This window comes from Papaver somniferum, chromosome 7, assembly GCF_003573695.1.
Source record: "Papaver somniferum cultivar HN1 chromosome 7, ASM357369v1, whole genome shotgun sequence".
Classification (NCBI taxonomy): Eukaryota; Viridiplantae; Streptophyta; class Magnoliopsida; order Ranunculales; family Papaveraceae; genus Papaver; species Papaver somniferum.
The window spans coordinates 166001393-166010876 of NC_039364.1; the positions used below are offsets into that span (position 1 = coordinate 166001393).

Here is a 9484-nt window from a genome sequence, read left to right on the forward strand (position 1 = left end):
CTCTCTGAAAAGCATGTCAGCTTTAGTGATGCAATTATTTTCTGAAAAGCATGACAACTTTAGTGATGAAGATTTTTAATTGAAGATAATAAGTGAATCTGAGAAATAAGACACGGCTGTTGTTGATGGAAGGATTTAAAGAAGAGCGAAAACGTCAACTCTCATGTGCAACTACTATTGGGAGCGGAGCCGAATGGCCAAGCCAACCATTGCAGCTTAGTCTATAGAAGCAAGGAAAACACATCCTTGGTTGGCCCTTATCCACTCTACCAGGGTGGATATATCCATTAGTATTATTCTTACACTCACCCTAGAATTCAGAGAGAAATCAAATCTCTCATCATTGTCTATTCTCCACTACTCCACCTGAAATTCAGAGACGGCTGCGGCTGAGATAAACCGAGAAGATGAGAAGGAAGATATGAAGAAATTCTGCTGCTGCCATGGATCGAAGAAGAGGTGAAGAATCAATGAATTCAAGGGTTTGTGTCAATAGAAGTTAAGGTTTTTAACAGAGAGAATCAGAGGTTTACTGTGTCGATTTGATGAACCAGAGGATAGCAATGGAGATTTGAGATCTGAAGTGAATTAAAGAGATGGGTTTTGCAGTTACAATCGAGAACGGGTTCGAATTTGAAGAAGATGAGATCTGAGATGAATCTAGTGATGTTAGGGTTTGTTGCTTCTGGAACTGCAGTTGGAGATGGAATTTATACTAAGGCAAAGATGGTGATTCTGGTGAACTGAGATTACAGGACATGAAGCCACAGATGTAGTTGGGAAGTGCAGGTGAAGTCCAAGAATTGAGCCAAGACGCAGACGGAGTTGATGCTTGGAAGAACATAACTTTTCTTTTGCAGCACAGGTAACTGAGATGGTTAAGGTTGCAATTGGTGATTGTGTGTGTTGATAGCAGTGCAGGGTTTGTGTTCAGTGGTGGCTTGAGACTGAAATAGGTTGATGTAGTCTCAATTGAGGAGTTGGAATTTGATAAGCTTCTGGTGGTATCTTGAAGCAGTGATGCAATGGCTAAGCAGAATGGATGGTGCCATGGAAGATTGCAAGACTGAGATGCTGATAATGATGCTGAGTTGCAGAGGCAATGAAAAGAAATTACAGAAATGAGTTGTGATGATGGAGCTGTTGCTGTTGTGCAACTGCAGTTGGCTTTGCTGGTGATGGTTTGTTGTTCATCAGGTGGATTTTGCTCTATTCAAGATAGAAGAATGATGTTGATGAAGGATTTGTGGTTAATCTCAAGGAGATGAAGATGGTGTTAATGCCATGACCTGGTGGTAATGAAATGGTTGTCTGTGGTATATGCTGCTGAGAGAATGGAATTGCAGTTATGAGCCAGTGAGACTTGAACTGACAAGATATTGTAGGTGGACTTGGTGTTGTTGTTGTCACATAGAAGCTTAAGGAAGCGGTGGACAAGATTAAGATGGAAGAATGGCAGCTGTTATGATGTCAAATGGAACTGAGTTATAAGGGGATGACATGGAGGTACTGCAGCTGTAGAAGATGGTGCTGAGATGGTGCAATTGAAGTGGTTATGGGTACGAGCTGCTGAGGAAATAAATGGTAGATGCTGTAGCAGGTGGTCTTGTTTGTGACAATTACAGGAGCAGATGGAGTTGAATTGTTGGGGTCTTGGTACTGAATTGATGGTTACTGAAATGGATTTGAGTTGGTGCAACTGAAGATGGTGAAACTGAGTAGATGAATGTTTAAGGTAGATGATGGCTAGAAGATACAGGTAATGGTTGTTGTAGCAAGCAGCAGCTGAGTACTCGGTGATATCGCAAATTACTGGGAAGTTAGTGGTGATGTTGTTGCTGCCTGGAATTGATAAAATGGTACTGCAGTAGATGCATCTGAGTTGCAGTTGCAGCTCAGATGGAGATCTGATAAATGAAAGATTTGTGATCTAGATGCTGCAATTGTTTGTACTGACTGGGGCTATAGAAGAAGGCTTAAAAGCAGCTGGTTCAGCTGGGTGCAGTGGGTTGATCTAAGGGCAGTGCAGTTACAGATGTTGCAAGTGCTGGATGAGCTGAAATGAAATGCTAGATATGATGCAGCTGACTAGCTGAGTGTAAGCATGTGCAAATGGCTCAGGCCTTAGCAATTCAGCCCACTCAGCCTAAAGATCTCAGCTGATTCATGGTCTGACTATCTGAATCACTGAACACAGTTAACTCGGTATGACTCACTGAGTTTGACCGAGTTGACCCCGTTGACTAGATGCGACCGGTGACCGGGTGGACTTTGCCGGTCATCTGAGATACTTTTCCGGCCAACTTCCGGCAGTGGACCCAGTTTTCCGGCGACATATTTTTAGGATAATTTCTAAATGGGTTTTTCTCACATATGGGCTTGGTGGATTTTTATCTAATGGGTTTGAAGACTTGGACCTAATTTTGGAACAAGAGGAGCTATAAAGGAGAAGTCTTTCTACAACTTGGGGATCAAGTATTATTCTTGGAGCTAAGGAGAGAGCCACTTTTGTTGACGCTACTATGATTTGCTTGCTTTCATCTTCTTTATTTGATTATTGATTATGATGAACTCCATAGCTATGAGTAGCTAATTTAATACTATTGGTTAAGGATGTAGTCCTATATCTACAACTTGTGATTGATTAATGCATTAGTTTTCTCTCTTGATTATCGTTCGAACTTCTACTGTTTTTATAATCACATGATTGATGTATTGTGATAGGATTTAGATGTTTGTTTAGTTAAGTGGCCAATTAAATTGAACTTGCATCCTTGTCCATATCTATTTTAGGGTTTTTCATCGAGCGATAACCCCAAATACAAGTAGCATGATATGATCACGATTTGTAGTGATACACTCTTGTGATCATATGTAGAGTTTGACCATTGTTCGAATTGTCATGCACAATGTATGACAATTGCATTGATTAGCCTATTTCCAAAACTTAATGCTCCTAGGAATTGAACTTAACTAGCGCAAGGCGTCAGGTTATTCTTTAGGTAGAATTCACATACGCAGCTCTAATATGTGTGTTAATGAACTTAGGAAATTAATGGAATATCTTGCTCTCTTGATACTCTAGGCTTTTGATGATGAAGATATTAAATTGTAATTCTAATCATGTGTGCAAGCACTTGTTTAAGATAGAAGATGAACTCCTTGACCAATACTTTCGCTATTTTATTATTTCTCCAATATACTTTGCTTTTAATTTACTTTTATTGCTTACATAAAAATCAGAAATCCCCCCAATTGGTTACTTTAGGAAATTGAATACATAATAACTACAATTGCCTCTCTGTGGAAACGAACTCTTTCTTATCATATACTTTAGGAAAGTGAAATTATTTTGACGCATACGACAGCGATCAGTGGACAGGTTGTATACCTTGTCTCATGTACCTGGTTCAAAAGAGACAAGGGTTTGCACACTTCAGGTTGTATGAAAAGAGAAAAATAATTTTTCATGTTTTGTTTTTTTTCTTTTTTTGGTCTTGTTTTCACCGATTTGGAATTCTTCCATCTTTTCATATCTAATTGATATTGAAAAGGGCTTTCCTGTTTGATTCATAAAAGAGGGTTAATATCGACAATTCTGCCCTCTCTAGGGTTGTAAGTTGTGTGTACGTGAAATTTTTGATTGTTTAAAGGTTTCGTAACCCTACATTCCTTTTTCCTTCCCTGAAAACTCTTTTTATCACAAGATTGCTTGTTGAGTCTGATTTGTGAATTCCTCTCACAATCTCATACTAGTATGGAGAATCCAAGTATTATGTCTTCTGATGGAAAAGATGTTAATATGATTGTTAAGCCATCAATCATGAAGTAAAAAGATAAATCTCCTGTACCTTCAACTTTGAAAAGAAAAAGGAGGAATGTGAGGAAACCAAGAGATGTGTTCCTTCTAATCTACAGAAGTTTTATGGGGTTCTTGAAGAGTTGAAGGAAACAAGAAAGGAGATTCAGCAAATAAAGGCTATTGTTTTGAGGAATCTCGAAATTCAGAAGCCCCTGGTTCGACAACAGTCTGAAAGGTTTGTTGGAATTGACTCCTTTCTTCATGAACCTTATGTGCCTATGGTTGTTGACGACAAGGAGTTCGGGGACGATAAAGAATTTTTCAGAGGTCTCAATGTCTAGAAACTTATTATGAGAATTTATTCTTGTGTTTTAAGAAGGATAACCAGGGTTTGGAATAACAATTATTGTGAGTACACATAGCTATTGTCAATGATTTTTATCTTGCAATGTTTTTAGATTTATTTATTTAATTCTAAAGTTTATTTGGAAGATGATTTTTCAGTATTAATCTTTATGGTTTTATATATTGCAACTTGTTATGGGATATGTGTGTTTGCGTCCGTCAACTATGATTGTCCCATATTTGTTCAAAAGTTAAGTCTATCATATGTCTTTATTGATAAAAGATAGAATGGACTTTTGACAACAAAAGTTAAGCCTCTTATGTCATTATGCAAATATCGATGGAAAATAGGATGAACTTTTGTCTACACAGATTAAGTCTATTATATGTCATTGTGCAAATAGTGATGAAAACTAGAATGAATCTTTGAATATTCCACAATATTGGTCTTTCCCTGATCTACATCTTTGTGTAAATACTGTGGTTGTGTAGCTCCATAAGTTCTCTTATGTTGAGCATTTCCGATTAAATTAATCATGGGTTCGCTTGTGGTTAATTTAATTGAGTATTGTGGATACAAATTCATGTTTCATATGATTTGTTAATGTCCAAAGAAATCCTTCTTTTCTTGTGAAAGTAAGGTCGCTCTTGTTGTTCTTTCGGGAATGACATTTTATGGGGGAGAGTTCTTAATTGAACTTGTGCTTAATTGCCATATCTTTGTGGGGAGTGGGTTGTGGAATATTGTAGGAGTTTTCTTGTATCTCTATAGACTCCTTGATAAATACACTAGTTTCGGCTATATGCAATCATCGAAACAAAGTTGATATGTTCTCTTTTGGTCATGAATTATCTCTATGGAAATTTCATTAGGATCCCACTAGTTTTTGTACCTTTGCCAATTTATATTGACAAAAAGAGGGAGAATTAATGTGTATTTCACACTACAAATACATATGGTTTACGGATCATTATGTAAGGGGGAGTGGTTTCCATGTGAGATGAAGTATTGACTAAGGGGAAGTGATGCATATCACCATAGTATTGTTGTCAAAGTTGTGATACAATTGAACTTTGATGTTGCGTAATAATACTATGACACTGTATAACAATGATTGAGAGCAACTTTTTTCTCATTGTTATAGCTACGGATCTTCAACAACAATGATGCTGAGTTGAACACGTTCAGAATCACTGGAGTACTTGGAAGTGACGAAGATTTCGAGTAATATTTAAGAACCAAGGAAATCAAACATTTGGATTGGGAGCTAAAAGGTTTATTTATTTTGTAATCCATATGTAATTGACAAAGGGGGAGATTGTTAGAGCACTGCTCGGTCGAACTCGCAAGCGTTGCTATCTCAAGCTTGTTTGTCAAGTTTAGTTGCCAAAACTATAAGTCTTGATTTCTAGTCTACCTATAGCTAAGTCTCGGATTAGGATAGAAAGTGTAATTGAGCATTAGACTTCACCGCGTTCATCGATTGAAGACGAGGAACTACTAAAGGGAGCTTGTGGAACTTCATCAACAAAAGGTATGTGGAGACTTGAACTCATCTATCACTCAAAAGTCTATCTACTCTATCTCCTATTTAAGACAAAAGTCATATAGCTATATAGACTTCAATTATGCACATTTGATATTTCAAGCTGAGTTTAACTCGCTTACGTATTTCTCGAAATATGTGTTGGTATGCCTTCGCTTTAACCAAGTTCATCTTATATTCTTGACGAAAGTCAAAAGATGATCATGTGAAAATTTCCTTGTAACATCTTACATGATTTGTGTGAGACAATCATTTGATGTAGACTCGGAATGTTTCGTGTTGATCATTCGATCCCTTGAAAATTGCTTTGAAGCTAATAGTTTGTGTGAGACAGCTATTGTCGTCTTCCGAGAATGTTTCAATGATTGCAATGGAGTTTAGAACAATTAGATATAACCATATTATGCGTACTTGCACATATGTTATCCAAGTACGGGAACCATAGTATGCATACCCGTATACGTACTGGTTGGTTTGTGAAAGTCCGAGAACCTTGTACGCATACCGGTACGCGTACTGGCGTGAGGTTTAGGTCCGAGAATTTCTGGTGAGTTTGGAAGGTATACGTACCCGTTCTCATACTGGCGAACCCAAACTTAGTCCGGTTACTTAGGCATGCGTACCCCTATGCGTACCTGAGTAAGTTAAGTTCTAAAATTGATTTGTTCATGAACTAATACATTTATATAATAAGGAGTGTAATCTTTTGCAAACCGTAGCTATAATGTTCATGACTTGGTTCGAGTGAATTAAAATCGATTTTGCTTCAATTGTGTCTTGTATACTTCTATGAGAATATAAAAATTGAAAAACTCTAGAACTAGTTTCATTTGAGTCATTTGAACTAGTTATGGTTAAGATGAATAAGGTTGATATGAAAATGTTCATATGGCTAACTTCGGTTAACTATTTTTGAGCCAACAAAGGTATACACGTTTAGGTACGGTTACTCATATCTAAATGAAGTCACTTTTCATTTGTGTATAACAAGCTAAGTTCGATCTAACGGTTGAAAGATATTAGCTTGAGTTAAATCAGGTTTTCAACTAACGGTGAATATTGAATGCTTTGTTACCAAGGTAGCATTTATTGCAAACCCTGATTTGAAGACTATATAAAGGAAAACTCTAGAAACTGGGAAATATAATCCCCACACCTCCTTTGTGATATTAGTTGCGACTAGAGTCGATTCTCCTTTAACCTTAGGTTTTTCACGAAACCCTTAGGTTAACGACTTGAAGACTTCATTGGGATTGTGAATCCAGACCCAACTATTTTCTCCATAGTTGCGTGTTCTGATCTTGCTTTTTTCTATCGTGATTGAGTACTATCTTCTCTAAGATTTTCTCGAGATTTAATCTCCGATAGGCAAGATAAAAAGTAGTCACAAACATCTTCATCTCACTATTTGTGATCTCACAATATCTTGTTTCGCTACCACACGACTAAAATTATTGTGAGGTGATTGATATTTCTAGGCTATTCTTTGGGAATATAAGTCTGGTATATCAATTGGTTCCTGTTCACCTTGATTTCTCAAAAGACGGAACAAAACTCATAGGTTTATCTGCGGGAGACAGATTTATCTATTCAATAGACTTTTTTGTGTGAGACAGATTGGTTTATCAAGTCTTCGACTTTGGGTCGTAGCAACTCTTAGTTGTGGGTAAGATCATCTAAGGTAATCAAGTGCGCAGAATCCGGTGTGGTTCTAGAAGTGTAAGGAACGCGACTGTACCTTGATCAATGTGAGATTGGTTATGGCTCGACTACATTCCAGTCTGAAGTTAACTTGGAGTAGGCTAGTGTCTGTAGCGGCTTAATACAGTATGGTGTTCAAATATGGACTAGGTCCCGAGATTTTTCTGCATTTGCAGTTTCCTCGTTAACAAAACTTCTGGTGTCTGTGTTATTTCTTTTCCGCATTATACATGTTTATATAATTGAAATATCACAGGTTGTGCGTAAGTTCAATCAATTGTGAATCCAACCTTTGGTTGTTAATTAAATTGATTGACACTTGGATATTGGTTTTTGTTACTGTTTGTGGGTAAAAACAGTTTCTACTGGTTTTGGTAAATTTGGGTGTGTGGATGAGAAACAAATCTAAACCTAAAACAAATGCACTGCACGGGAGTACTTTAGATTCGAGAGATCAATCTGTACAATCCTGGCCTAAACCAAGAAATGGCCGTTACAGTCTTGCTTCGGTCACAAAGTGAATGAGAAGAGTTGGTCTTAGGGAGGAAAGCGAAGAAGGTGTTGATACCAGAATGGTTAATTCTGAAGGTGTGGCTATTTTATGACTTGTATCAGAATTTGGAACTGGCTTGCGAAATGAAAGCTATCAGTTCTTTGGTATTTTTATGGATACTGTGTTGTTGTTCTAACCCAAAACTTGTTGTTTTGTTGAAATAGGTAAAACCTATTTATACAAGTCATATTGAACGCACCCTGATCTCGTAGAAAGTGGGAGTGATTGAGTAATGGAGAAGTGGGGTCATGTGTAAATGCCAGAGACCACATTCCCACTATGAAGGAAACTGGTTAGTTTACACCCACTACTTCTTGCCGCCACTAACTGCCCTGCGTTCTGAAACTTTCTTATAATGGGCGTGTTGTACGCCACACGATGTAAACCGCCAGACCAATACCCTGATGAGCATCCCCCAGTTTGTGACATATTTGATGTCTCGAGCATTTTCGTGGAAAATGTGTAGCAGATTGTTGAACGAGTCTTGTATTCAAGACTTAGCTATTCTGATTAATTGTATGCCAACTAAGTAGCAGATAGCCATGTGTGGCAAGTCAAAGTCAAGAGACTTGCCGCAGGAAAATAGCATGTGATGCTATTAGGCTTGTCTTGGATGGTCGCCTAAAACTTACCACAGGCCTGTCAATTCTGTGGCGAATTTGGACGGCTGAGATTGTGGCATGTGAGAAAGGGTTTCCATTAATTATGGCCTCATTCCATTAGCATCTGATAATAGTAAAGTGGCGTCATTGGCATATGCCGATGGTATGATGGCATATTTAACGCATGCCAGTGGCATAGTGGCGCCTGGCGTAGCCGTGGCAGCTATTTTGGCATATTGGTGTTAGGCCCAAATATGGCTCCGGTAACATTGACTCTTATTGTTATATCAAACTTAAGACCTTAGGAGAATTACTTGACTTGTTTGGCGTGGAAACCTTAGCTAAATTAGGGTTTGGGATATCGAAACCCTAATTAGCGCGTGTGGCATGGCCGCGGTACGGTGGTGTTTTCATGCAATCGGTGCCATGGCCACATTAAAGGAATTATGGCGGGCCATAATATGGGAATAACCACAGGTGCAAGGATGGTCACGGGTGATTATATTATGGCACTGTTTTTAGGGTTTTTCGGGCCCCACATGGCTCGTGACATGTTGTGGGGCCAAAGTGGCATGTTTGGCATGCCAATTAGCGTATTGGCGCGACATGGCATGTTTGGCATGCCACTAGCACTCCGGAGCGGAATGGCATGTTTGGCATGCACGTTTAGCATGCCATTAGCATGTTGGCGCGGTTTTTGGAAAGCCAATTGGCTTTGTGACCAAATGGCGCCATTCGACACTGTGACGGGTTTGGAGCGACCTGATTGGTCAATAGAAAAGAGGGGCCGACCAAGCATGTGCGCGGACACACTTCCACCGAGGGTGGCGGATTTAAAGCGACCTGATTGGTCGATAAGAAATAGGTCTGGAAAGTATGGGCCCAGCCACAACTCATGTGCGTGTGGCGGGTTTAAGGCGATTTGATTGGTCGA

General features: G+C 38.7%; 1 long non-coding RNA gene across 1 annotated transcript; it reads left to right on the forward strand.

Annotated features, from left to right (window-relative positions):
• The first annotated feature begins 329 nt into the window (after positions 1-329).
• LOC113298991 lies at positions 330-2678 on the forward strand. Its single transcript, XR_003334528.1, has 2 exons — positions 330-459; positions 555-2678. It is a non-coding gene; the product is annotated as an uncharacterized LOC113298991 (long non-coding RNA).
• Positions 2679-9484: the final 6806 nt, after the last annotated feature.